The sequence below is a fragment of the Macaca fascicularis genome, chromosome 10 (assembly GCF_037993035.2).
Source record: "Macaca fascicularis isolate 582-1 chromosome 10, T2T-MFA8v1.1".
In the NCBI taxonomy this organism is placed as follows: Eukaryota; Metazoa; Chordata; class Mammalia; order Primates; family Cercopithecidae; genus Macaca; species Macaca fascicularis.
Genome location: NC_088384.1, coordinates 40,314,732 through 40,322,500, shown reverse-complemented (window position 1 = coordinate 40,322,500; position 7,769 = coordinate 40,314,732).

Genomic DNA, 7,769 nt, shown 5'->3' with positions numbered 1-7,769 from the left:
CGCTCCGGGAGACCGGCGCGCCGCCCCGTGGGGACGGCTCGCTCCCCAAGGACCAGGCGGCCCCACACCCCGCGCCACGCGAACGCGGTCATCGGCAGCGGTCGCGGCTCGGCACGGGAGCGGGCGGAGAGCCGGCTCACAGCGGGGAGCGGCGTCGCGCGCCAGACGGAGTGCCACGCGCACCCGCCGCTCGCAGCAGCCTTCCCATCCGCTAGGACGTCGGGCCCGGCCCAGCGGGATCCTCCCCCAACTCGGAAGGGGGAGGCGCGGGCCACAGTAGACGACGAGCCGCGCGCTCGGCCCCCACCGCGGGGTCCGGCGGAACCCTCACTGTCCCCCCACCTCATCCCGTCGAGGCGGGGACAGCGGAGGAGGAGGGTTCTCTGCAGGCGAGTCGCTACGGCAGCGCTACCACAACACAGAGAGAGGCGGCGGGCCGGGGGATCCGGTACCCCAAGGCACACCTCTCGGATCGCTAGAGAAGGCTTTCTCACCGAGGGTGGGTCACGCTCCCCACCCGCCAGTCGCCCCTCGTCGGGCCCGCAGAGGCACTCAGGGACGCCTGGGGAAGGGAGGGGGCCTGCGGCGCGAGAAGAAACCTGCGGCAACCTTGAGCGTTTGCGGTCAGGGCAGGGGCCCGGCCGGCGCGCGTGCGCACAGCCCCCAAGGCCCCCCGCCGTCCACCCACCTCCTTTCTGTGAGGCAAGGCGCCTCCAGTTAACCCACACACGACCGATCGGAGGCAGAACGGCAGCCCCTCGGCGGCCGGCCGGCGCACGCGTGGCCGGCCCGAGCCCACCGCAACCGCTCACACGGCCCGCGCTCACCCGCCAGAGGGGAGCACGGGACGTGCGCTCGCCAGACCAGGCGGCGCCCTTCCCCGCGTGGGAGGGGCGCGTCTCACTCAACCGCCTCGACCCGCACAGCCAACGCGCTCCCTCAGGACCCACGCGCGGACACCACGGCGGCGACCGGAGGAGGGGGCGCTGGGGGCGGGAGCGACACACCACCGCTCGGCCTCGGGCACCTGAGAGACAGCCCGGGGCGCTCCAGGAGCACCGCAAAGGCCCAGGCGGAGCCAGCGCTCGTGCAATACCCGAGAGGGCAGCACGGCGGGCCAGCGGGACAGCACCCCCACCGCCGCGGAGGGGGGCGGCCCACGAGGCGACGACCACAAGAGGCGAAAGCGAGGGGTGCCTGCTGCGTCAGAGGACCCCCGCCGACCCACGCCGGACGCCACGAGGCAGGCGGCGGGGTCGGGACAGCGAGGTCGGGCCGGGTTCCGCACCCCAGTGCCTCCCAACGCACCGCCCACAGGCGGGGATGGGAGACGGGGGAAACCCCGCGGGCGGGACGAGAAGAACGGGTCTCATTCACCACGAATGCCCGCCCCTCGCCCGTCGCGGCTCGGTCCCGGCCCGGGAGAGCGTGACATCACCACATCGATCAGGGAAAGCATCCCCGGAGCAGGGTCGGCCGGCCAGCCACAGCCTCCCCAGAGGCCAGCGAGCAGATCAGCCTGGCCATCCCCAGCCCCAGGACAGGGGCGGCAGACAACCCGGCAGAGACGAGGAATGCCTGACACGCACGGCACGGAGCCAGCGGGAGTGGGGTTGTCACGGCCGCCCCAGGTGCCCGCAGCGGGGAGCGCACGGTGGCACGGTAAGCCCGCGCCACCTTCCCCGCCGCCCCCAGGTGGGTCAGAGACCCGGACCCAAGGCGGCACCGGGAGCTGGGACGCTCGGATGCATGAGAGACCGGGCACACGGGCCCCAGCAGGCGGCTCAAGCACGAGCAGGGCCGGCTAGCCGGGTCACCGGGAGGCCGAAGACCCGCGACGCATCCAAGAGACCCAACCTCTCCAGCGACAGGTCGCCAGAGGACAGCGTGTCAGCAATAACCCGGTGGCCCAAAATGCCGGCTCGGAGTGAAACATATACCTCCCCAGGAGACAGGAGGTCGAGTCACCGACCACGCCGCCGGCCCAGGGAACCCGCGACACGGGCATCTGTCCCCAAAATCGCCACCATCGCAGCCAGACACGGAGCACCCAGGGCCCTCTGGTCGACCCCAGGACACACGCCGGAGCAGCGCCGGGCCAGGGACGTCCTCCCGGCCACCCGTGCCACGCAGGGGCCGGCCCGAGTCTCCAGAGCGAGACTCGGAAGCGTTTTCGGCCGTCCCCTCGTACGACCGGGACACACGAGGGACCGAAGGCCGGCCAGGTGTGACCTCTCGGGCCGCACGCGCGCTCAGGGAGCGCTCTCCGACTCCCCACGGGGACTTGCAAACAACAGGTCACGGCAGAGGGACCGCTCCCCGGCACCCGGGGGACGAGGCAGGACGGTCCCCGGCTCCCCACGGGGACTTGGAGAAAAAATTCGGCCGCTGCCTCAGACGGCCAGGATGCGCGCGGGCCCGCGACCGGGCCGGGAAGGGTGTCCCCAGCCTCCCGCCCCAAGCCCGGTGGGTCCCCGCGGGTCGCGGGTCAGGCCTCGGGAGCCGCGGCGTGCTGGTCGACCAACCCCGGCAGCCCCACACCCGGCTCTGGCCCGAAAGCGCAGCGACAACCTCTCCCCACATAAGCCTGCACGCCTGAGCTCTGACTCACAAGTGACGCGCCAGAGCTCTGGCGCGACCGGGACAGCCCGGCTGACGACCGCGGTCTTTCCGGAGCTCTGCCTAGCTCACAGCGGGGACGGTCCCCTCCCTCGGCAGCTGCCACCGCAGCTCCGGAAGCCAAGGGAACGATATAAAAGCGGCCGCCAGATGGAGTCCGACAACCGTCGCGAACGTCACCAAGACAGATCCGGATGGCAGGCCGGCCCGCGGACCGCAAAACCGAAACCGTGAGTCGAGAGACGCTATCCCGAGGCCGAAAACGCAGCCCCTGTACCCCAACCCCACAGAAACGGTCCCCAAACCCTGTCTCTGCATGGACCGCGACACAGTCAGAAGACAACCCACGGCGTGTGGATGTTCGGAGAGGCATCTCGGTGGGAGAAACAACAAGCAAGGACTCGGTCGCGGGTCGTTGAGGACACAGGGAGACACAGAATGCGTAGGCTCTTCCTGAATCCAGACAGAGAAGGAGGGAGGGAGGGAGGGAGGGAGGGAGGGAGGGCGGGCGGGCGGGCGGGCAGGCAGGCAGGAAAACATAAAGAAGGAAACAGAGAAAGAAAGAAAGGAAGGAAAACCTAAAGGAGAGAAAGGAAGAAAAGAGAAGAGAAGAGAAGACAAATATCAATATAAGTACTTACATTTGTATATAGGTATAACATATAAAACTACATTAAAATAGAAAAAAATTTATATGCATACACATGAATAAACAGATAAAAATGAATAAATAAAAAATAAGGTAACATAACATAAGCAAATAGGCCAGGCGCGGTGGCTGACGCCTGTGATCCCAGCACTTTCAGAGGCTGGGGGAGAGAGAGAGAAAAAAAAATGAAAGAAAGAAAGAAAGAAAGAAAGAAAGAAAGAAAGAGAGAGAGAGAAAGAGAGAGAGAAAGAAAGAAAGACAGAAAGAAAGAAGAAAGAGAGAGAGAGAGGGAGAAAGACAGCGAGAAAGAAAGGCGAGAGAAGAAAGAAAAAAAAAAGAAAGAGGAAAGACAGGAAGAAAGACAAAGCAAGAAAGCAAGATAACAAGACAGCAAGAAAGCACGACAGAAAGAGAGAAAGAGACAGAAAGAAAAAGCAAGAAAGCAGCAGAGAGAGAGAGAGAGAGAGAGCGCGCGAGCGCGAGCGAGCGAGCGAGCAATCGAGAGAGAGAGAGAGAGAGAGAGAGAGAGAGAGAGAGAGGAGGAGGAGGCGGCGAGGCGAGGCGAGGCGAGGCGAGGCGAGGCGAGGCGAGGCGAATCTACCTGCTTTCACTACATGTGGGGAGAATCAGGAAAGCCCCCACTAACAACAAGGCCTGAAGTGGAGCTGCCATCTCTGAAATCCGAGCAGAAGAGTCCACACGGGTTAAAGACACGAAGAAAGTCAGGGAAACAACTGCTCAAAGAGAAGAACAATCTGGCCCAGCCAGGGTCTGTCTCCTGAAGTTGTGTGGGCAACGAGGGAGTGGGACGGAGGGAGGGAGTGGGACGGAGGGAGGGAGGGAGGGAGGGCCTCCGAGGCTCGTGTCAAACAATAAATGATAATAAAATAAAAGGAAGTTAAAAAAAAAAATTGCGCATCATTCGTAGCATCACTGACGCCTCGAAAGGCGAGAGGCATGTGTTTATGTCACTGTGGGACTGTTTTCTTTTTTCTTTTTTTTTCTTCTTCCCTCTTTTCCCGGAAACTCACTTTTTAATTATTTCATTTTCCTTTTCTTTTTTTTTTTTAATTTTTAATTTTACTTTCATTTTTACTTTTATTTTTAATTGTTTGAGAGGTTGTCTCCCTCTCTCGCCCAGGCTGGTGTACAGTGGCGCGATCTCGGCTCACTGCAACCTCCGCCTCCCAGGTTCAAGTGATTCTCCTGCCTCAGCTCGGCCTCCCGAGTAGCTGAGATTACAGACGCGCACGACCATGCCCGGCTAATTTTTGGTATTTTGACTAGAGACGGACGGGGTTTCACCATACTGGCCCTGCTGGTCTGACCACCTCGTGATCCAGCGATCCACCACCCTCGGCGTCCCAAAGTGCTGGGATGACAGGCTTGAGCCACCGCGCCGGGCCTAGTTATTCCTTTTATTTTATTTCAAATTTTTAATTGTACGTATGCATGTATGCATGTATGTATGTATGTATGCATGCATGCATGCATGTATCTATCCTTTTTTTTTTTTTTTTTTGAGACGGACAGAGAGAGACAGTGAGAAACAGAGAGAGAGAGAGAGAGAGAGAGAGAGAGAGAGAGACAGACAGACAGAGAGAGAGAGAGAGAAACAGACGGGGGGGAAGAGAGAGAGAGAGAGAGAGAGAGAGAGAGAGAGAGAGACCAACAGACAGAAGGACAGGCAGAGAAAGAGAGTAAGACAGAAGACAGACACAGGGACACAGGGAGAGAGACAAGCGGGGGGGGGGGAGAGAGAGAGAGAGAGAGAGAGAGAGCTCCCAGACATCACGAAGCCGTTTCAATGACATATTCTCTCTGGTCTTTGTCTGGGGATATTCAGTTTTTCACCGTAGGCCTCAAGGGCTCCCAGATGTCCCTTTGGAATCTCTACAAAGAGAGTGTCTCCAACCTGCCTAATCAAAAGAAAGGTGTAACTCTTTAGGATGAGTCCACACATCGCAAAGCAGTTTCTCAAATACATTCTTTCTATTTTTCATCTGGGAATATTCGGTGATTCACCATAGGCCTAAAGGGACTCCCAAAAATCCATTCAGAGAGACTGCCCAAAAAAAGTGTTTCTAACCTGATGAATCCAAAGAATGGTGTATCGCTAAGAGATCAATCTACGCATCACAAATCAATGTGACAGATAGCCTCTCTCTGGTTTTAATCTGTGGATAGTCTGTTTTCCAACGTAGGCCTCAATGGGTTTCCAAATGTCCCCTCACAGATTCTACGGAAAGCGTGTTTCCAACCTCCTGGTTCAAAAGAATTATCCGTTCGAGGTGAATCCACACGTCAAAAAGCAGTTTCACCAGCAGCAGTTTTTCTCCTTTTCCTCTGGGGATGTTCACTTTCACCAGGAGCCACAAAGGGCTCCCAAATGTCCCTTCGAAGATTCTGCAAAGAACTGCTTCCAATCGGCCGCGTGCAGCGGCTCACGCCTGTCATCCCAGCATTTTGGGAGGCAGAGGCGGGTGGATCACCTGAGGTCAGGAGTTCGAGACCAGCCTGGCCAAAACGGTGAAACCCCATCTCTACCAAGAACACAAAAAATTTGCCGGGCTTGGTAGCGGGTGCCTGTAATCCCAACTACTTGGGAGGCTGAGGCAGGAGAATCCCTTCAACTGGAAGGCAGAGGTTGCAGTGAGCCGAGATGGTGTCACTGCACTCCAGCCTGGGGGACAGAGTGAGAGTCTGTCTTAAAAAAAATAAAAATATTAAGAAAAAAATACTACTACAACAACAACAACAACAACAACAACAACAACAACAACAACAGCAACAACAACAAAATGCTTCCAATCTGCTGAATCAACAGAAAGGTTTAACTCAGTAAGAGGAATCTACACATCGCTAAAAAGCAGTTTTACAGATAGCTTCTTGTTAGTTTTTATCTACAGTTTCCTGGTTTTCACCCTAGGCCTCGAATAGCTCCCAAATGTCCTTTTGCAGATTCTACAAAAGGGCCGCTTCCAACCTGGTATATCAAAAGAAAGGTTTCACTCTGTGAGATGAATCCACACACGACAAAGCAGTTTCAGAGACAGCTTCTTTCTAGTTTTTATTTGGGGATATTCGGTTTTTCACACTAGGCCTCAGTGGGCTCCCAAAGGTATACTCGCGGATTCTACAGAAAGAGTGCTTCAAACCTCCTCAATCAAAAATTAGTTGTAATTCGGTGCCATGAATCCACACATCACAAAGCAGTATCATAGAGAGCTTCTTTCTATTTCTCTGGTGGGGATACTCGGTTTTTCACAACAGGCCCCAATGGGCTCCCAAATGTCCATTCTGCTTCCAAACTGCTGAATCCAAAGGCAGTTTTAACTCGGTATGATGAATCCACACGTCACAAAGCTGTTTCATGAAGACCTTCTCTCTCGTTTTTATCTGAAAACATAAGATTTTTTCACCATACGACACAAGGGTCTCCGAAATGTACACAGAGAGATTCAACCAAAAAACCCTTCCAACCTGCTGAGTAAAAAGAAAGGTTTAACTCTGCGAGACGAATACACACACGACAAAAGCAGTTTCACAGAGAAAGGTGTTTTTTTTGTTTGTTTGTTTGCTTGCTTGCTTGCTTGCTTGCTTGCTTGCTTGCTTTTTGGTTTGTTTTCTTGGTTTTTTTTTTTTTTTTTTTGGAGACGCACTTCCGCTCTTGTTGCTCAGACTGGAGCGCAATGGCGCCATCTCGCCTCACTGCGACCTCCGCCTCCCAGGTTCAAGCAATTCTCCTGCCTCCGTTTCCCTTCCCGAGTAGCTGGGATTACAGGCATGTGCCACCACGCCCGGCTAATTTTGTATTTTCAGTAGAGACGGGGTTTCTCCATGTGGGTCAGTCTTGTCTCGAACTGCCGACCTCAGGTGATCTGCCAGCCTCGGCCTCCCAAAGTGCTGGGATGACAGGCGTGAGCCACCGCGCCCGTACAATTGTATTGTATCGTATTGTATTGTATTTACATTGATTGATTGATTGATTCATTGATTGATGCTGCCTGATCAAAGGTCACTCAGGCCCAGTCGTCAAAGTGGCGATTTCCTAGGCAACAAGGAAGGGGGGAGCTTGGAGGTGGGGGCGGGGGCGGTGGAGAAGACACAGTTGCCCCAGGCTGTGCGCAGGCGGCCTGAGCTTCCTTCCTCTGTTGAGGCCTCCATTTTCAGAGTAACAGTGGCCGCTAGGTGATGCCCGACGTCTGCCAATGAGACTGTCAGCCCGGAATGAATTGGGATCGCCTGGAGGGTGAGGCGGGAGGGGGAAGGATGGAGGCCCCCACAGCACAGTGGGTCACCGCGCCCTTCCAGGCGATCCCCACAACTAATCGACCAGGGCCCCTGGGGGCACACAGCCTAAGACCCCAGCCATCGGATCATCTGGAACTTCTGTCCGAAGACGAGAGACGAGAGACCGACTGGAAATTCTCTCGGTCAAGGTCCAAACCTAAAAGAATCACTGACACAGACACCAGGACTAACTAAGACAATTTGTAAA